Consider the following 22,707-nt stretch of genomic DNA (forward strand, 5'->3'; position numbering starts at 1 on the left):
ATTGTGTCAAGGCCATCTAGTAATGCCATCCTTGTCAAGTGTTCACAAAGAAAATGTGTGCTCCTCCGGCCCTACTGCACCCAGTTATCTCCGTCAACCCCTTTTCCAAATGCGGGATAGACTCCGTAACTTGCAATCCCGTTTCCTTTGCTGGACATAACTATATCATAGTAGCTGTGGACTATTTCACGAAATGGGCTGAAGCCCTTCCCACCTACAAAGCCAATGGAGAAACTGTGAAGCTATTCCTATTTAATTAGGTTATCTGTCACTTTTGTGTACCCTGCATGATCGTTACACACCATGGATCTCAATTTCAGAACCATATGATGTCTGATTTAACATCGCTGCTTGGTTTTTGTCAGGATCAATCATCCTCCTACTACTCCCAAGCTATTGGTCAAGTAGAGGCCATCAAGGGCATCTTAAAAACCATGATCCATAGGTTGGTAGGAAATCATAAAACCAATTGGCACCGAATGTTATATTCGATGCTATGGGCATACCGAACTTCAACCAAAACTGCCATGGGCTTTACACCTTTTCAACTTGCTTATGGCCTGGAAGCAGTTTTACCCATCGAGTGTTAGATCCCTTCCCTGCAAATAGCCATTGAACTCCTGCCCAACACTACTACCGAAGAATAATGCTTACTATACCTCAATCAATTTGACGAAACTCGTTGAGATATCGAATTGGCACTCAAGCTCACAAGCGTCGGGTAAAAACCCAATATGACAAAAATGTCAAGCATATTTCTTGCCAAGAGGGAGATCTTGTTTTGCTCTATGATAAAAAACATGACCTCTTGGGGGCAGGAACACTTCAACCCTTATGGCTAGGTCCCTATGTCATTGAGAAAGTCCTCTCAAAAGGGGCATATGAACTTCAGGACTGGGAAGGAATCCCACTAGTCGAACCCAGAAATGGGCTCTATCTGAAAAAGTATTATGCCTAGTATTGCACTGGGCATGTGATTTATAATTTTATGTATTTATAAGTTTTGCTTCCCTTTTTGGTGTGATTGGATTGTTTTGATATTTATTGGAGTATTTGTCTCATACATCCTTCTCACAATGCAGATGTCTTCGTTACCCTTAGCATACGTAGGATACGCAGATGGTGCCAATCGTCACACATGGCACATTGCATCAGCTGCTTGGGTCATCTACACACCTGAGTTAGAACTATTTTGTTCCAGAGGAGTCTTTCTTGGTACCGCCACCAATAATATTACCGAGTACATGTCCGTAATTTCACTTCTCACGGAAGCGTCATCAAGGGACATCTCCAATCTGGTGGTCAAGTTAGACTCCCAACTAGTTGTTATGCAATTGACAAATCATTATCACATTTGTAATCCAACCTTATTACATCATTATTTAAGGGTACGACTTAGCTAACTATGTATTAGATTGGCATCTGTCTCATTCACTATAGAAGCATGCATGAAAAGTAAAAATTTACTAAGTTAAAAATTTTACAAAAGCTTTTAAAAAACATTTACACCATAAAAATACCATGTTTGTATATATATAGGTCAAATCCCAGTCTTTGACATCGAAATATTCTAAAACTTGGATGTTTTAAGTAAAAAATGGCTACTAAGCCCAACTACAAACACCCATTGTCTACACCAAAATGCTTTCTAAAAAGAGCCTACTACTCCTGAAATGCTAAAACGGCTCTAGCTATCCTCCGAAGAGGAACTGGAAACCGCTCAGGTACACCGATTGTGTGCTACTGCATATGAGAGAGTATCTCCCTCATAGGAAGCGGGGGGGGGGGGGACACCCATGCTCAAGCCCTCCAGGTTCCTCAGAACCTCGTGAAGACTGTCGGCATCACCCCCCCAACAGGTAGTTGGAATCCTCATTGCATATGGCGGGGTTCGCCTGTAGGTCATAATGGCGCCACATCTGTGTTAAGCATAAAGGTTCATGTCAGTACTTATTTCGCCTATAAAAACATTACATAAACATTCAAAAGCTAAAAAATACTTGAAGTACTTTCAAAATCATTCTCAGCTTGAGGACCCCAGTTGGTCCCAGGTGGCAACATCAAGTCATGGTTGCTGGTTAAGTCCATGCCCTCATAATCATAGTCATCAATCATCACAATTTGGCCATGAAGCCAATGAAAGAAATCTTCCTCGAAGAAATGCCGGATCAGTCCTCCTCTTGTGTGATGAGCCAGTGATGACCATCGCCCCTGTCTCGGCTCCCTCGGATCAAAGGGACCTAAGCTCATCCTTGGGCGCATAACAGGTACCCTCTCAAGAATGAATGAAACTATGAGAGTACCATACCCAAAACTATGTTGGGTACAAGTCTTTCATGTCGTTAACTCTGCCTTCAACTGGCAAAGCACTGCTTCACACCAGTTGAACATCTGTGGCTGGACACAGTCAATTTCAAGCAACATTTGGGCCTTTGTTGCAACGTGGGGACTCTTTGACCCTGCCAACCTCACAATCAACCATAAAATGGCCCTCATAGACTTGGACCTTATCCTCTCTATGGGGACTCTGTTGCTGACAATTCCACTCTCAAGGATGTGGTAGGACTGCACCAGCTCTAGGGTAGATCATGGATTTGGCCTTCCCCCGGTGAGGTTTTCGTATGCCCCATGACACGATAAACCAGTTAAAAAGTATATTTTATCACGGTTAATAGCCAGCTCATGATCTATAATCCTAAACACTTGCTCGTGTTCATCCCAACACTGGATAACCCATCTCAATAAATCCTCCCGCCCTTTCCTCAGCTCCAACTTTACATACTTCAGTAAATCGTAGCGGTGCAATGCAAGTATGCATGTTGGATCATTTCACATAAGAAATTCTTGGCTATCATGGGCTCGTTCTCTCCATAGGCTAGTCATTATGGCCTAAAACCTGTGCAAAATAACCCTAAAATTAGTCAAAATGGGGTAATACAACTTCAAGAATCATTGCATGAGGTTATAACCTGTGCCCTTAAGCTCTAACGCACCCCCCAGTGGTATAGAGGGAGGATTAATTCCCTCCAATAGGTTGTATAGGGCGTTTAATGCTCCCTATAGGCCTGCCAGAGGGCGTTAGTGCGCAAATACTACTTTAGGGCACCTCAGATCTGCAAAATTCCACCCCAGAAACTGATAAGAAAGGTTAAGCAATGCATAGAGAAAGGTTTTAGCCTCTACCTGGGATTGACGACACGTCGAATGGTTGCCCAGATCTCCTGCAATGGTCTGCGGAAAATCTTCTCCTCTTTAGCTCCAAAATGCTCTCACAATTCTCAAATAGTGAAAATAATGCATTTGAAAGCTCAAAAAACTTCCTTATATTTACATTTGGAGACATGATTTTTTGAAATCAACAAAGAGGTAGTAGTCCATTCCCCATGATTTTTTATCATGCATGAACCCATATGGATAGGAACTGCTACTTTTTAATACTTTTTTCCGCTTTTGATGAAAGTACCCTTAGGAATGAAACGCAGTAATAGCTGCATGCAATTATCAAAAGAGCGCTTTTCTTTTATGGGATATTTTTTCGCTCTCAAAAACTGAAAAATCCCTAAGTTTGTCATCGTTGGGCTCGTTAAACACATACGACGGTCCGAGAAACTGTTTTTCTCTCTTTTTCTAGCTCGTTAAATTGAAAAAGATCATTAGAGCATTCTTTTTAGGCATTTTTTTCTCACTCATAAAACTGAAAAAATCCCAAGTTTTTTTCTTGAGGCTCGTTAAATATTTATAAAGATAAACTGAGCATTCTTTTGGGTACTTTTTTTGCTCATTAAATTGAAAAATCCTGAGTTTTTGTCACCAGGCTCGTTAAAAATCTACGGCAGCAACCAGAGCACTTGCCTTTTTGGGACCATTTCTCACTCTTAAAATTGAGAAATCCCTGAGATTTTCCCCTTCATCAGGCTCGTTAAATCTATGAAGAAGGAATGAGTAGTTCTTTTACCTCTTTTTCCTTGCTCAATAAACTGAAAAAGATACCTTGAGTTTTCTTCATTTGGCTCGTTAAAATTTGATGATGGTATTGAGTTTTTCGTCATGTGACTCATTAAAAATTCATGACAGAAAATGAGTTTGGTCCGTCTCCTCGTACTTGTAACAAAATGAGGTCAACATCTATTGAACATAGCTTTCTCTTTATACGGATTCAATAGATTAACTCACAGAAAAGTAGCTGATTCAGGTATACTATTAACCTTTTGTCACACCCGGTTAACAACTATGACAAAGGGACCACCCTAGAGTCGTTCTTTACGATCTTTTCAGACTCTCTAAATATGAAAAGACCATTGGGTTGTCTCATCTGGACTCATTTAATTAAACAGATAAGATATAGAGTCACTCTTTTTATGATCCTTTTCAAACTCTCAAAACATGAAAATATTGACGCGTTTGCCTGTCTGGACTCATTAAACTAATAAGATAGAGCATAGAGTCGATCTATTTGTGATCCTTTTTAGACTCTTAAAACATGAAAAGATCGACGAGTTTACCCATTTGGACTCACTAAACTAATCAGATGGGGAAATTAGACAATACAACTGCATTCAATATTAGAAAGCATGGTTTGGTAGCAGTTGTTCCCTTGAACATGGCACTCCCTCAGATAAACCTTCCTTGTGACGACCTCTCAATATGAATCCTACCATCCTATGAGTTTATCCTAAATATCCTGATGTTCTTGCATCTCTGTATCCTAACACTCTTTGGTGTTCATGAGTCTAGTGCTGCATGGTTAAAACTGTTGTCGTGCCTTCTATTGTTCAAGGGTTAACCTTTTGTTTCCTCCATCAACCCATCAAGCATATCCTTTCATCATGCCCTCTGTTGTTTAGACCCAATGCTCAAAGATTCCTCAAAAAACAAATCATTCTTATCCAGTTCTGTGTCGATTGATGTAGGCCACATTATTTCCTACCTTTCGACAGGTATCTTCCTATTGACTTCAACACTCTATCTATGAAGACAACCTAGAAACACATTTAGTGCCTTGGTACTTGTAGACATTAGTGGCAGGTCACCTTGTGTTTGATCAAGGGTTCTCATTATTAGCTTCTGGTTAAGTGATTCTACGAGTGTTCGACGACAAAAACATCTTTCACACTCGTTAGATTGTACTGTGCATCTTGGAGACCATAACGATTATTGGTGGCCTTCCTCGCGTCTGTTAACGGTCTCCATTATTGACTAGTAATCAAATGATTTCATGCATGTTAGAGATCAACGCATATATTCACATGTATCGATCTATGCTGTTCGGTGAAGTGGAAATCAAGACCTTGGGTAGAGGCTTGCATCAATCAGCCTTGCTTCCTCTCCCAAGTTGCGTATATTGTTTTTTGGAGACCGCTCATCAGAATGATCCTATTATGACACCAGCTCCACATTGTTCTTATCGGCGGCCAACATCGTCATATCTCTTTTATGAGAAAATCACTCTGACATAGCTACTGAGCATGGGAATGCATGACTCAGGATGAATTTAGTAGTTATATATATATGTGTTGTATTAGGTTTCCCGTACCACTCGAAGCTCCAATACTCTCTCTCTTTTTGTCGAAGAAGGAAATTACAGTTAAGTAAAGTATTTTGTCCATTGTCACAGCCTCTAATCTCACACTTTAGGGGGCCTCTGTTATACAACAAAATGACCCCTTCATCAGCTCAGAGGGGAAAGACATGATAGCTGAAGCAAAGACCAAGATCACATGCCTTGTTTCCACACTAACGCTGGCTATATACTGACAACTTGCTTTATAAAGCTTCTCTGTAAGCCTAAGGGAGCATTAGTGACCCTACTAACTCTAGTTGTTAGTTCGGGAACAACGTTAGTGGATCTTAATGAAGTTTGAAAGGTCAAAGGAGTGAATTGACTCATAAATATCTAGATATTTACTCCTAAATCTACTCAAGAAAAGCAAGGAAACATCTCGAGTTCAACCTATTTGTGGGATTTCTAATCCTAATGAAGGAGGAAAATGGGAAAGAGTTGAAAAGCATGGAAACTTCATTGCTTTTACATTAAGGAACTCATGGAGGAACTTGGAAACCATAACTCGATTACTACATAAGCAAAGCTAGGGCTATGGTGATAGAGGTCATATCATTTGAAAGGATAGCTTACTTGATTGTTGAGCATAGTCTCAAATCTAAGCATAAGAAGTTGGTAAGAAGGGAGAGAGAGAGAGAAGTTGGAGGGGTAAGGGAAGGTTGATGCAACAGATGGTTGTAATCACTCTTCCAACATTAATATAGAACTGCAGTTGTACTGTCTACTCCGTGGTGTTGGTACTATCATTCATTTATTTGTTTGTCCAATACCTTTTAGCATGAGTAGCTTAGTTATGTGTAACTAGATGTATTTTATGTATTCATGTATTAGTTATCAAGGTTGTATGCTATGATTATGCTTATCTCATCTATGTGCAGGGCTTGATCTGGAGCCGGCTCAGGGGACTTCAACCTAGTTGCATTATGCTCTCCAGCAAATCTACAAGGAGGCTTGAGGTAATCCACCTATTTTGCTTTGATAGTAAGTTAATTTTTATGGACGTGAATGTAACTTTGTGACGACTGCAGATAATCTTACAGTTTGCCAAAGGTCCCGGGAAGACCTTTAAGGGTATCTCCATTCTCCATACATCGTGCATTTTATCCTATATCGGGGCTCCTTTTCTGTTGTAGGAATTCAAGCAAGACTGCTTTTAAACTCAGTAACTAAATGTAGAGTTTTGTTATCCATGGAATTTTATTATGACAACACTGGTTGAATGGGAAATGCCAAAACACTTCCAACTAGTAGCGGATCTAGAAAAACCCATCGCGACAAATGAGTTTCATAATTTGTTGGCTTCTAATGAGCTCGAGTGTCAAAATATCATCACACTTGTGTTTTTCCTATATGGGGATGTGATACGGAAGATCATTGAGGAAATGATACACTTTCCTATTGAGAGCATGAAAAAGTAGAAGCGTTTAGTGCAATTTTGGGTAGACCCTCACCATATTTGTGTTTTGGCACTAAGAGACCCACCTAATTGTTGGCAAAAGCAACCCTATAGGATGAATATGAATGAAATTGCGGGTATAATAGAGGCATGGTAAAATGCTTGGAGAACCCCAAAGGAAGGCTATTATGATACCATGACAATCTCGAGTGGGGAAGAAATGAATCGAACCCCCTTTGGCCAATATCAACAGGAAGCCAAATCACTAATTGATCCAAATCTAGAACCACAAGAGGAACCTGTAACTCTTAGAGGGAAACAATAGTTAGGAAATAAGAGAGTATTGATAAGTAGCACAGGGAGCACATATATAATAAAGTCGAGGAGAAAGTGAAAGGATAACTGGTGAGCACCAGTATTGCAACAAAGATGCTGCATCTCCTTGGCTACCAGCTTTACTTATCAACCTGGGGTTCGTAAAAACTTGGAGGTGATAGTGCTATATGCATAAGTAAAAGTGAAGGTCCTGCGTGTTGTCACTATTCATCCGGAGAGAGACCCTAGGGGTTACAAGCCAGACTTCTATGGAGTTAGAAGAAGCTTGATTCTTTGATGGAAGAAGAGAAAATGTATTCTAAGAGAGCTACTCTATTGTAGTAGTGAGGAAAACAACATGTAAGGCTAAATCACACCATATCCTAATTAACCATTTAAATAGCTATGCTAAGAAGAATTTATAAATCAACACTAACCTAATGATCCTACCTAAGTTACATAAGTAAAGGGCATCAAACCATACTAATGCGTGAGCAATAAAACTAAACTAAATATGTTTTCACTTTTTTGGGTTTTTTTGGTAAAATCAAGCATGCAATTTAATTGTTCTTGTGGATGTGATAGGTGAATGGAAGGTGGTTGAGGATGGCTAGAAGGTTTATGGAGTGATTGGATGGTGTGGAAGGGCCCTAGGAGGCTTCTTGTGACTTCCTAGAGGTTCCCCATCAATTCGGCCTCAAAACAGGTTGTTTCAGGAAAACCTACAGGATGTACTAGAAACCTAGAGGATGATCTTGTAGGAATTACAGGAAACCTACAGGATACAACTGAGAGCTAATTATGAGGTTTTGGAGGTGTTGGGAAGCTGGAAAAACGTGTGTAATGAGTGGGATAGGATGTTGGAAGGTCTAGGAACACTCATGAGTCAATATCCAAGAGAAGAGATGGCTAGATTCACTCAATGTGTCTAGGGGGATTTCAATGAAAAAGGACAAAAACACTAGTGAGGTTGATGGTGGAACAAGAGATGGTTAAGGTTGATGAGGTGGAAGATGGATGCTGGTGATGAAGTATGGACCTCCTCTTGAAGTACCTATAGTGCAAAAAACATGTGTGTCTTTTAAGAAGTAGGAAACGAGATACATCTTCATAAACTAGAAAAGCCTGAATCAATTTCCCATATTATGCATGAAGAAAGTGTCGAAGGAAATGAGAACATGAGTGAGATCTTATTGCAAAACTAGAGTAATGGAAAAGGATGACAATGAAATGAACCAAATGCTAAATCAACACAACAAACTCCAAAGCTCATGTAAGAACTAAAAATCTGTGTTTTTGGGGTTGTTGAAGGGTCTATTCCTCAAGTCATGGTCCTAGATGGAGGAAGTGAGGCTGAGGCAACTACTAACAACCTTGTGGTGATCCTATTTCTCCTTGCTAACCTGCTAATTGAAAGAAGGCATAAATGGAAGCAAACTAACATACAACCAATCTAATCTACACTGCTGTAATGGAAATGCAACTACTTAAGCAAATGAACAATCAAACTATGAATCTATGCTAACATACGTGTACAATAAAGAGAAGCCTTGGCTGCTAGGGTTGGGCCCTAACCCAAGAGCTTCAGCCCTCTGAGCTAACTCAGTGCCGGCTCAAAACAAAACTCATTCTTATTATCAAAACAATGGATTACATAAAAAACTATCACAAGTCTTGCAACTCGAAAATAGAGTAGAGTTTTACAATAAAAAATATGAATCCTACTGAAGTCCTCAGCCTCTCTACTTATACATATGAGGTCTCCAATGATTTCCTTAAAATTAGGGAGGCTCAGCTCCCAAACTTGAGATAAATTTGTGCTTTGTCTTTCACTTGCTAGGTTGCCTTCTAGTCCTCATTATTTGGCTATTTGCACTCCGAGCTGATGGAGGAATATTTGAATGGAGGAGTAGTAAATGAGGAGGATTTACCTCCTATAATTCCTCTCCCTTGTCCCATTTGTGTTTTGACCAAGGACTTTGCCAAAATTCCTTGCTTTTATATTTTAATCCCGCATTAAATGCACATTAGACCACAAAACAAAATATCCAACTCTAACTCATCTCATAAACAAAATATAATCAAAAGTATGCAATAAGTTATGAGAATAGTTGGTTTGACTAAGCTAGGAGGTGAATTAAGTCCCTTATAATTACCTAATGATGAGGTTCATCATCACTCCCCTACTGAAAGTGTTGCTCATCCTCTGAGCATCTTAGTCAATGTCCATGTCCTTCATGGCTCTGGTAGCCTCTCTGACATCCCATGCCTCTACTGTGGTCTCTTCTTCTTGTTCATAGAAGCCTGCTTTCTTTTCTACCTCTTCCCACTGCCTCTTTTCTTCTTCTTCTTTTCTCCCTTCTAGCATCCCTAGGAGTAGTGGTGGACTAAGTTTTAAGCCTATCCAATTGACCTCAACCTTTGCATTGATTGCTTATACATAGGTGTCCTATTGAGTGCCTCTCTCAACCTTTGAGGGGAGTGATATTCCCTGATATTCAAGTTGTGTGGTAGTGTGTTCCATCTTCTTAGGCAGGCATGTATACTATCATCTCCTAGTAGCCTAAACATATCCTCAAAATGTGAAATTGCTTGCTCTTGGGCAGCAAGATATCTAGGTGCCAGCTGAGGGTCATTTGCAATCAAATTATGGGTGTTGATTAGGGCCATGGGATTTGATTGTTCAGCTCTGATGAAAAGAGGTTCATTTTGCTCTCTGGCCAATATTCTTTTCATCTTTGCAGCCCTTGACTCCTCATGGTTCATCCATGATACCAAGGCCATTAATTGTAGATCTCATAGCTTGGCATTAGGATCTTCATGTCTATGAGTGCCATGTTGTGCAAATAAAACTCAGCCATGTTGGCCCTATCCTCTAGTGTACTTTGATCACAAAGATCAATAAACTGCCTGTAGTCTTGAAATGGCATGGTGCCCCTTTATGCTAGTGTTTTAATTTGAAACTGCAACCATTGTTCTTTGAGGTAAAGAGCATAGGATTTAGCTGGCATCCTACATTGGATGGCCTCCAAGGAGAGGCAGGCCATACATGCTAGTTGGTTCTCCCTTTCCTATAGCTGTCCCCTCAGCCGTGCATTTTCCGTCTCAGGTTGATCTCTCATTATTGCTTATTTGTCCCTTAAGCCACTTATCGCTTTTCCCATTTATTTGAGCTTCTCTTCCATGTGCCCAATGTCTTCCATCCCTTTTGACTTGGTGAATTGCATCCATCGGTGGGTTTTGGCCCTCTCCTTCTCAAGTTCGAAAAACATAGGAATGGAAAATTTTTGAGGTATCACCCTGCCTCCTTCAATAAACCAGTAGTAGGAGTCTAGGTTAGGTTGGGGGCTTGGTTCCTTTGTTTCAGGGTATTCTTCTTTTGTTTCCTACTGCTCCCCTACCTTACCTTCTAGTTTATGTGCTTCCTGTAGTTTTTGTAGAGTATCCTGTAGGATTGTTTTTTGCTTCCTGTAGGTTTTGTTGTGGATCCTGTAGGATGGCCTTACCCTTTAAGGAAGTTGATTTGGTACTAGGCCTCCTTACATAGGTGATTGGTGACTTAGGAGAAGCCATTTTGTCTCTTCGTGTAGGGGAATCTTCAATCTCAATAGGAATTTTTGTTGATATTTGTGGCTTCCCTTGTTTGATTCTTGCGCTCTTTCTTGTTTTGAAATATAGTGGGCTTACCTCCTTCTTTTACCATTTTGCTTGACTAGGGTGCTGAGAGTAGTGAGGGCAATTGCTACCTCCCTCTAAGTAGCCTTTGGAGACACCCTAGGTGACTCCTCTTTGTTTTCTTCCCTTTCTTTTTAAATGCCTTCTTCCTCTATGTTTTTCTTATCTTCTTCCTCTTGCTGTTCTTCCTCATCTCCATTAGTTTCTTCCTTAGTTTCCTCCTCTGTTCCATCATCATCCTCCTTCTCTTCTCCCTCTTCTTCTTCTGCTTCATCATGTTCCTCTGTATCAGTTTCTTCTTCATGTTTTGCCTCCTCCTCACTAACATAGGGACTAACATCATAAGTGAGGGTTTTGATGTCATCCTATACTGGCAAGTCTCTGAAGATTGACCATGTTATAGGGATTCAGAGATTTTGGAGGGCATTCTCAATGAGGATCCTGATCAACCAATGGTGAGCCAATTTTTGGGAATTCCCTTCCTTTACTTTGTTGCTAGAGTCTATGAGTGATTGCATCAAGAAATAGGGTATGCTGAGTCTTTGGTGAACTAGTGTTTCTACCCCAAATTTTAATTCTTCAAGGATCCTAAAATGGTAGCCATAAACAACACTATATCTACCCTCACATGAGATATATTTGATGATTTGGTAGCCTACCTCACTCCATGGGTATGGCAGACTGTCCCTCCTTACTCCATTTTTGTCCTCTGTGGGTTATTCACCTTCTAAAAATAATTTCCTTTTTGCCACTTGACTGTCTCCTTTGTCTTTTTTTCTCCATGGCATTCCTAGGGGACGTGTGGTGACCCTACTAATGAGCTCTGGGGTAAGATCTATAGTGAGGCCTCTAACTAAAACAGTGACATGGATTCTGCTGTGTGGAGTGACGGAATGAGCAAATTCTTGAGCTACCTCATCATCATACCCTGTGAAATTTTCGAAAAACCCCATCTAGTTGTGTCTTGTAAAGATTTCAAGCACTTGGGGATGTTGTTGTATCCTCACAGTGTTTTTGGGTTCTCTCTTATTAAACCCTCATGTCGTCTTGCTTGTGAGGCTTGAGGAGAAAATGAGAGTGTTAGTTTCCTATACCAATAGGTTTCATTTTTCATGATTGACAGTGGAAGTGCAAAATATGTTCATCTTTGATGCTACAAAGGTTCTATATTTTGTGAAAAGAAAAGAGAGTTAAAAAATGTAAAGAGGGTATGCCTTAAAAGAATGATCAAAAGGCAAGAAAATGAATTGGTTAGAAAAAATAATAGAAATGAACCCCAAAGAAAGACCAGGAAAGTTGTTAGGATATTCCGACACATAGGATATAGTTAAGTTCAACTTGGTCTAGTATAGAGTTAGGTATAGAGTTAGGTAAAGTGTCTTTCTTTACCGTTGTACATTTTGTAACTTACAATCTGACGGTCATGATATGTAGTGATCCGACGGTTCACTCTCACCTCGGTATTACCGACACTTGATCCGTGGCTTGACACCCGATTGGTCCATGAGTTCTATTTAAAGCGCATGGAGGGTCATTGTTCGGGTAATCCGTGCATGAGAGAAGCTTATGTAAATTTTCATTCTTTGATTAATAAATTGCCTGTAGTACCCACGTTGGGACAGGCCGTGGACTGTTTCTCTCTTTGAGGGTTTTAACCACGTCAAAAATACTGGTGTATTGATCTGTGATCTGGTTGTGAGCGGTGTCCTTTTGGTATTCTTTCTGAAGAATTTACCCTGTAAATTCCTACATGGTATCAGAGCTATTTGAGGGCCGCGTCCATTGGTGATCCAAATCTGAAGCCGGTAGAACTGCATGCGGCTGTCGTTTCCTAGATCTGCTGTTTCTGACTGCTTTCGGGCCGAGAGGACTGCTTTGTTGCGTTCGGAGCATCTGTTCCAGTGAGGAACCCCTTTCGTTTCACGCGAAAAGGTTTCCGGTAGCCCTAGCTGCGTCATTTTTCAGATCGGGAGGTATACAGTGTTTTTGCAGTTTACTGTTATTTTCTCTCTGCTTATTTCGGTTTCGGTTTATTTAGCCTTTTTTTTTAACCGGATCTATACCTTTCATTTCTGCGTATGCTCTTTGCCCTGCGATTCTGTGCAATCTGGGCAAATCAGAAACAGAAAGGAAAGATTTTTCTCATGCGTATGCTCTTTTCCCTGCACCTTAGTGTGATCTCGGAAAATCAGAAACATTGAGAAAAATATTTAGTTTTTTCGGCTAAAGCTAACTTTGAGATTTTTTTTTAAAAAAATATTTAGTTTTTTGGCTAAAGCTAACTTCGAGCCGCAAGGTTCGTTTTTCTTTGCATATTCGTGTTGGGTTTTGTGTTTTGTAGGAAAAAAGAGCTTTCTCAAGGCAAGCACGCAAACCAAGGCCCCCCCCCCCCCCTCTCTCTCTCTCTCTCTCTCTCTCTCTCTCTCAAATTTTTTCTATAGATCAATTGGTTCAAAGCTATTTTAAGAGAGTAGAGGTCTTGGGTTCAAGTCTCCATTTTGTGGGGGCGGATTTTTTTCATTCCCACACATTCGCGCACTTTGCCGGCAACTTCAACAAATTTTTTTCAAAAAGCCATAACTTCTTCATCCGGAAGCCTTTTTCAGAGCCGTTTTTTTTAAAACCGCCTATTTTTTCGAGATCTATCCATTGGAACACTTACTTTCAGCATCTTCAGCTTCAGTTTTTTTAAAAATGGAAAGTCCATGCCAAGTCATTCTTGACAACACTAACTACTTCCAATGGGTAGCCTACATGGAAGATTTACTTAGAAGTAAAGGTCTCTTCAGAATAGCCACAGACCAAGAGAAGAAACCAAAAGATGAAGACAAGGCTGCAAAATGGGAAAATAGACAAGATCAAGCACGTGGTTTGATAGGGATGTCTATTTCTCCTGATCTTAGATTCCATATTGCAGAACTTGAGACTCCTCATGAAGCATTGGAAAAACTCGCTAAAGTTTTTGGGATTAAAAATGAAATTAGAGCCCATCAACTTGAAAATGAGTTGCTTACTTTGGATCCTAATAATTTTTCTTGCATTGAAGATTTCTTGTCCAAATTCAAGACCCTTAGATATCTCTTGGAAGGTGTTAAAGTTAAGAAAGAAGATGGTAACCTTATTTATTCCATCCTTACTAAGTTGGGACCAGCCTACTCTGTATTTGTTTCCACTTTCCATTCTACAAGGGAAGCTTTCATTTGTCAAGGAAAAGACTACAAGGCCCCTTCCTTTGACTCCTTTTGTGATTCCTTAATAAGAGAACAAGAAAAACTCTTACACCTTGGTCTTCTTAATCTTGGAAACTCTTCCACGAAAGCGTTAGCCGCTCAGCAGCAACCAAATTCAAAGAATCCTAAGAAGTCATATCCTAAAAAGAATGGTCCTCAGCCTCAAAATGAAAGATCATTTCAGCAAAATGATAAGACCAATAAAAACAAATGGAAGAAGACTGATAGACATTGTAACTTTTGTAATCGAGATGGCCACTTAGAATCTAAATGCTTTAAGAAGATGGAAGCCTTGGAAGCCGCAATGAAGAAACATAACATCCATGTGGAGCATACTTCAACTTCAACTTCCGGAATGGCACTTTCTGCATGTCGTTGTCAATCATCTCAGTCTGGTTATGCATTAAATGTATCTTCTTCTTCTCCTTCTCATGAGTGGCTCATTGATTCTGGAGCCTCTTATCACATGGCCAAAAACCAAGCCATGTTTTCTTCTTTAAATGATTGTAACACCAAAAATATATATGTTGGTGATGATAGATCTCTCAATGTTGTAGGGACTGGAACTGTTCATCTAGACAATGGTCAGTTTAATGATGTATTATGTGTTCCAACCTTATCCTGCAACCTTCTATCTGTATATCAGATAACTCATTCAGGTGAAGGTAAAATTGTTGAATTTTCACCTCATGATGTTGTAATCAAGGATCTAAGAGATCCTAAACAGATTCTAGCTACTCGTATTGCTGATGATTCCACAAGGTTGTATAAGTTTCACAACTTTGGGTCATCAAATCTTCCCTCAGTATTTGTTGCTCATAATGATGAAGTGAGCAAACTTTGGCATGAGCGATTTGGTCACTTAAACTATCGCTCCCTTCAGCATCTATGTAAAGAAAATATGGTGACAGGTCTTCCTATGGTATCTTGCAGAGATGGTGTTTGTTCCGGATGTGTACTCGGAAAACATCATCGGGACAGTTTTGACAAACGTGCCTCTTGGCACGCCTCAGCCCCTTTACAGCTTGTGCACAGTGATTTATGTGGTCCACTTCCTGTTGCTTCATTCTCTGGCTGCAAGTATTTCTTAACTTTCATTGATGATTTCTCCAGACACACTTGGGTATACTTCTTAAAACTCAAGAGCGAAGTATTTAACACATTTTTGGCCTTCAAATCCTTTGTTGAAAAACAATCTGGACATCAAATTCTTAAGCTAAGAACTGATAATGGTGGAGAATATGTTAAAAACACATTCATCAACTTTTGCACCGAAAATGGAATTCAAATGCAACATACTGTTCCATACACTCCACAACAAAATGGTGTAGCTGAAAGGAAAAATCGCACCTTAAAGGAAATGGCTAATTGTATGCTGCAATCTAAAGGACTCAGTCTTAGTTTTTGGGCCGAAGCAATTAATTGTGCAAATTATATAATCAATCGCACTCCTACTAAGGTTCTACAGAATATCACTCCAGAAGAAGCTTGGAGTTCCATTAAACCAGATGTAAGTCACTTTCATGTTTTTGGAAGTGAAGCATGGGCCCATATTCCAGATGAAAAGCATAAAGCTTTAGAACCTAAGAGTGAGAAATGTACTTTTGTTGGATATTCTGAAGATGTAAAAGGTTATAGACTTATTCCATTTAAGTCCAAAAATGTTATCATTAGAAGAGATGTAAAATTTGATGAAAATAAATCGGCCTGCGAGCCTAGTACGGCGGATGTGCCACCTCTTCCTATCTCTTCTACTTTTGAAAACATTTCTTCTTCAGATGATGAAAGTGAGGATGATAATCCTCCCCCACCTTCTCAGGATCCTCAACTTCCAAGATGGGTCCGTGCTACTCGGGATGCAGCAGGTGATCTTGCCGGTGATCCTACAGATCAGTGACGTACACGTTCTCAGTTTGAAAGAGCCTCTTCTTTACTGGCTCAAGCTCCAGTAAATCATGATCCTGACACTTTTGCAGAAGCTTCAGGCCATCCACATTGGGAAGCAGCTATGAATGAAGAATATCATTCATTGATGACAAATGATACATGGGATCTTGTTCCTCTACCAAAGGGACGCAAACTTGTTAAATGTAAATGGGTTTATAGAACCAAGTATGGACCAGATGGGAAAGTTGATAAACATAAAGCTCGTCTTGTTGCTAAGGGTTTTTCACAGGTTGAAGGCATTGACTACACTGAAACCTTCTCCCCTGTTGCCAAAATGAACTCTATCCGCCTTGTTCTTTCCCTTGCTGCCTCTTTAAAATGGGAAGTCCATCAGATGGATGTTAAATCTGCCTTCTTGCATGGGGACTTGCAGGAAGAAATCTATATGGAACAACCCATTGGCTTCATACAAACAGACTCCAGCCTTGTCTGTCGACTTAAGAAATCCCTTTATGGTCTCAAGCAAGCTCCTCGGGCTTGGTATGCCAAAATGGATAACTTTCTTTTAGAATCTGGCTTTTCTAGGTGTCATTCTGACAATACTGTCTACACCAAGAAAGTGGGCAACTCTCTTATCATCCTTGTTCTTTATGTTGATGATCTTATCCTTACTGGTAGTGATCCCAACCTTATAAACCATGTGAAGTCTAGCCTCAAAAGGAAATTTGAAATGACAGACTTAGGACACTTACACTATTTCCTCGGTCTTCAAGTCTTGCAATCCAAGGAGGGTATTTCCCTTTCCCAGTCCAAGTATGCTTGTGATATTCTTCGTCATTTTCACATGGAAGACTGTAAGCCAGCCCCTTCTCCCTTTCAGTCTGGAGTCAAACTTTCAGTCTCTTGTACTTCTCCTGAAGTTGATGCTACCTTATACCGTCAACTTGTAGGAAAACTCTTGTACTTAACCCATACTCGTCCTGATCTTTCCTTTGCTGTTGGCCTTGTTGCTCGTTTTATGCAAAACCCCCGTGAAAGTCATTGGAAAGCAGCCAAAAGAATACTTCGTTATGTTCGAGGTACAGTACAGTTTGGGATTCATTACAGTGCCAAAGCAGCTCCTCTATTAGTTGGTTTCACTGATTCTGATTGGGCTGGTGACCCTGATGATCGGAAGTCTACTGCCGGTTATGTCTTCACTCTTGGTTCAGGACCTATTACATGGGCTTGTAAGAAACAGGCTGCCATTTCTCTTTCGTCAGCAGAAGCAGAGTATCGTGGTGCCGTGGAAGCTAGTAAGGAAGCCTTCTGGCTTCGTCAGATCCTATCAGAGTTTGGCTTTAAGCAGCAGCATCCAACCACACTTGTTGTGATAATCAAAGTGCCATTCAGCTATGCAAAGATCCAGTCCAGCATCAGCGCAGTAAACACATTGAACTACACATACACTTCATCAGAAAGCTCATTCATGACCATGTTCTTGAAGTGCAATATTGTTCAATAGATGATCAGGTTGCAGACATCTTCACAAAGGCTCTCACAGAGGCGAAGTTCACTAAACTTCGATATATGCTTGGAGTTCAGGAAGTTGTCACTAAGGGGGATAGGCTCTAGTGCCTCCTTCCTTCTCCTATTATGTCATATTTGTAAATCCTTCAATCCTATCCCAAGTTGTTCTTAAGGGGGGATGTTAGGATATTCCGACACATAGGATATAGTTAAGTTCAACTTGGTCTAGTATAGAGTTAGGTAAAGTGTCTTTCTTTACCGTTGTACATTTTGTAACTTACAATCCGACGGTCACGATATGTAGTGATCCGACGGTTCACTCTCACCTCGGTATTACCGACACTTGATCCGTGGCTTGACACCCGATTGGTCCATGAATTCTATTTAAAGCGCATGGAGGGTCGTTGTTCGGGTAATCCGTGCATGAGAGAAGCTTATGTAAATTTTCATTCTTTGATTAATAAATTGCCTGTAGTACCCACGTTGGGACAGGCCGTGGACTGTTTCCCTCTTTGAGGGTTTTAACCACGTCAAAAATACTGGTGTATTGATCTGTGATCTGGTTGTGAGCGGTGTCCTTTTGGTATTCTTTCTGAGGAACTTACCCTGTAAATTCCTACAAAAGTGGCTAGCCAAAATGCCACTGCTAGCTTGCTGGATGGCCCAACAGTTCAAACTGGACTATGCCATGTTTTAAATTGCTTGTTCTAGACTAGAGAACGAATATCTGTCCAAACAGTTCAAGCTTGGTAGATGAGTAGCTAGATAGAGAAATGAAGGAGCCCAACTGCTTAATCTGGGCCCTTGGAAGAGATAATGGTAGATTTAGATAGGAGGGCAGTCAAAAGAAAAGAGGATAATCAGGGTTTGCAAGGCTAAGTGCACCCATTCAAAAAGAAGAAAAAATGTTAGGTGTATTAGGCTGGGTAGGTAGTTTGAGGTTGCAGAAGCAAGGTTTGATCACCTGATGTATTGAAAATCATATCTTATCTCATCAATAAAAGAAGGGTCAAAGCAATGGTCTAAATGGCAAAACTATGAAAGCATGTCTAACTCCCCTCACTCCCCCTAAAAAAGTTTCTCACTAATATCCCCTTGAGGACTTTAGGATTTGCGCAACTAGTCCTACTTGTACTTCCTCCTTGAGAAAATCAAGTCAAGCTTTGACCTTCTTCAATAAAAAGAAGCCACATTTCTTGTGTAAAACCCTCATTTCAAATTCCATTCATTTCTTATATCTAAGTTTTCAGTTGACAAGCTTAACCTCTCCCTTACACTTCACCTCACAAACCCATATTAACTCCTAACTCTATTGTATAGCTCCCTAGCTACTTCCCCACCCCTATTTTCTACAAAAAACGATATAAAATTCCAAAAAAACATATTAACTATCCCACCCTATAGCATTATAGCTATGTAACATAGTTTTGGGAGATATTAGTCCATTTGGGGCTATTATGAACCCTTCCGCGTCCTAACCCTGGAATTAATCTAACCTCTGGTTAGGTTAATAACCTATACCTAATCCCCCACCCATCTAAACCTTACAATTCTGCCCCTCCGCAGTCAAATTCCCAATGTTTAATGCTTAATGTTTTAAATTAAACATTAAATTATCTTTGCCCGCATTAACCCAACCCGCAAAAACCCACATAAATCAAAGTTTTGACCCCCCATGGTGCAATATTATTTTATATATATAGGAGGGACCCGCTCCAAAGCTGCACGCGACCCAAATCGCCCCGCCAACCGTCCGTTCCCCAGCACTCCAGATCCAACGGTGGGCGGGTGTTTTCAGCCCCCAACACGCCGGAGGTTAACATCCGGGGGATGGGCGGTTTCCCTACCGTACCCCCGCCACGTGTTGACTGCCTGGCATGTTCGGAGGCCCCTCCCCCAATACCGCCTGCGCTCAAAGGTGGTGTGGGGAAAACCAAATACCACCCTCCGTCCCCTGACGTCAGCAATCACGTCAATTGTGATGTCACCACCGCGTCCCCGCCGCTGCCCCACGTCACTTGCCACTTCATCCGCCTGCGTCCACACTTTGCCACCATGTCACCACCACGTCTTCAACCGAGTCAGTGTCCACGTCACCCTACCGTACCTGGGACCCGCCGATGATGTCATGCTGATGTCATTGCGGAAAAGCGCCAAAAGCGCAAATGTATCAAATTTTTTATAAAAACGTGCAAAGTGACCGTTCTCAGTCATTTTCATTGGATAGTTTGGGAAGCTCCGTGTTTTTTGTTCATGCCATTTTACCTCCAAAATTCGAATTTAAACAATTGAGACGCCGCCACATGCAGATTCGACATCAGTACTCGCCATTCAACCAACTCAACCACCCTCGGCGCTAGTTAAACCAGGTATTTGCCGAATTCCATTTGTTTGCCCCTGTTCTTCCCGTTTCTCAAATTCATTCACTCAATTACCTGCAATTTCCTAAGTTAATGATTCTGTCCCTCATAAATTCAGCCTAAATTCACTAATACACCCCCTGTTTAAGAGGAGCCCGGCAAACCCCGGTCCATTCGCGATTTCACCGTGCCAAAACCCATTTTTGAGCTCGGGTTCCCGATAAAATTTCATACCTGCTCAGCATTGTTCCCTTTTGCCGCATTCCACTACAAAAACCTCAGTGCATTGAGCTGTGATAATCCCTTTCCCCTCTGCATTTGGCCCTCACAGTCTCTCAATCCAGAGAATTTGTTAAAAGAGAAAACAAAGCATAAACCAAACTCTGCAAAGTTTTCCTTTTCACCATAGTTACAAATATTGAAGATTTTTGGTTCAGCTGAACTCATTCTGCCACCCCTCTACAAATCCTCATAAGCAGTTATCCTCAGTCTGTTGCTGCTCAAAAACTTCACTCCAAAGATAACATCAGAAAAGTTTTTTAATGGCTACTCCATCAGCTCTTAGTGTCACTCCTATGAATCCACCAAACAAAGAGCTTGAAGCCATGCCTCTTGCTGATAGAGATTACCTTATTCAAGATCTAGTTGGTGATAGAAATCACTTGCAGACCTTCTGCCAGTTGAGAAACAGCTTTCAAAACAACTGTGACATGTATGGTATATGGGAGTCCAATTTTCCTTATTACTTCCTTCCATCTGTCAATATTTTTCCTAAGATCATCCGCTTATGTGCCGAGAACTATGAGCCAACTCAGAGAGCTGTTAAGTCTCCATCTAGGAGCATACTTTTTCACATTACTCCCGACTCCATCAACCAAATGCTCAACTTCAAACAGACTCAGCTATTGTTTCCCTTCTCCATGAACTATTTGCTAGATGCAGGCTCCAAACTCTCCAGTTCTGAAATTGAAAAAATTACCAAGACATTCATGAGCGCAGACCGCCAGCCTACAGGGCCACCTCCTTTCCTATATGTCCATTTCAATGAGGTGGGAAAACTGCTAGTTGATATGATCTCTTATGTGCTTGGTTTTAAAACAAGTGAGCACATTGATGAAATAGTGTTGGTGTTATTATCTGCATATAGTCCAGGACAACCCCCTGCTTACAAGTATAACTATGCCAAGTTCATAGCCAATAAAATACATGATCAGCTAGTGAAACTGGATAGCGAGGGAGTATTCAAATATTCATCATATATCTACCATTTGTTCATGTATTACCAGTCTGAATGCTTCCAATGCCCCATCAAGAAATTGGATTCTAGGGGTGAAAGGAGGTCTGTCATCTTTTGGTCATAAGTTTTCCATGAGGTTCAAAACTCTCCATTTTCCTACTGTGAGTTCATTGACCAATTTGTATACCCAGTCTATTGTCTCCTAATGAGATCCCCTCCTCCTAGATTGTCATTTGACATACAAAAGACCTTACAGCTGTCCAAGAGTTACAAAATAGGTGATTGGTACCTATATCAAAATCACACTGTCATTAGAATCTATGGCTGTGAGCTCTATCCTTACAGGCTCCCAAGGTATGTACCAATGAGATTGTTTGCCTTGGAATACTATAGGCAACTCATTAGTTCTGATCTTACTCATTTTCATAGTGCCAAAAAGAAAGCTCACCTGAAATTCAAAGACCATCTAGGCCCCTTCATTATGAACAAGAAAGAAGGTTGGCAAGATGCTGATCAAATTTTGAGGGACAAATATAAGTTAAGGAGGAGCTTCTGGTGGGTCCCTTATGACCCGGAGGGTTTTATCAGTGCCAGAAGAGTTAAATACAAGCTGCTAGCCTATGACCATTGTAAATTTCCACAAATTGAACAATATTCCAACCAAGATGAGTAGTTGCAAGGCACATTAGTTGAGGAAATGACTCAAGAGGAAATAATGGAGAAAAATGTCAAGAATTTAGAAAAAACTCTTGACTTGGATTCTTTGCAGCAGGTAACATTCAAGTTGCCACATCGAATTGGAGAAGGCACATCTGCTGCTGCAGCCACAGACCATCTACATCAGCAACAAGTATAGCAAAAGGGAAGGAAATAATGGATTCAGAGAAAGAAGTGATCACAGAGCAGCCTGCCACTTCAATGGAGCAACCTCAAGTACAGGCTCCTCTACAGCAAACAGAGGCACCACAAGTGCTTGCCTTACAGACTGCTGCCCATGAGGAAAGAGGCAGAAAACGAGATCGAGAAGACTCCACACCTGCTAGTGGGTCTACACAGCAGCCCGAAGCCAAGAGGAAAAAGGTTGATTCTCGAATTGAGGAAAAAGTCAGTGAAGAATTCCTTGGAAGTCCAAGGAGAGATAGAGAAGGGAGTCAACAAACAGCTACAAGCTCTTTCCAAAAAGAGCAAGACAAAAAGCATGGCATGGAGGTGTCTTCCTCCACACAGCAAAGCAAGAGGACAGCTAGCATCAAGGCCACCTTTAAAGAAATTAGGGCTCAAAATGAACTGTTAAGAGTACAGTTGTATGACCAATTTCTTAAGGCAACACCTGCCAAGCAGGAAAGGTTGATGGCAGCATATGACATCAAAGAAGAAAAGATGATTCTCAGCCACTTTAAACCTAAGGTTCAGCAGCCTCAGTCAGCTGCAGACTATGTCAGGACAAAGTTAGAGGTCCTGGCCAAGGACATTCACCCCATGGATCAAATAGAGTTACATAAGCAAGCAGGGGAAATGGTCTATGCCACACTTGTAGA

This window comes from Pinus tabuliformis, chromosome Q, assembly GCF_031772625.1.
Source record: "Pinus tabuliformis cultivar Carrire ecotype Pingquan chromosome Q, CPIR1, whole genome shotgun sequence".
NCBI lineage: Eukaryota > Viridiplantae > Streptophyta > Pinopsida > Pinales > Pinaceae > Pinus > Pinus tabuliformis.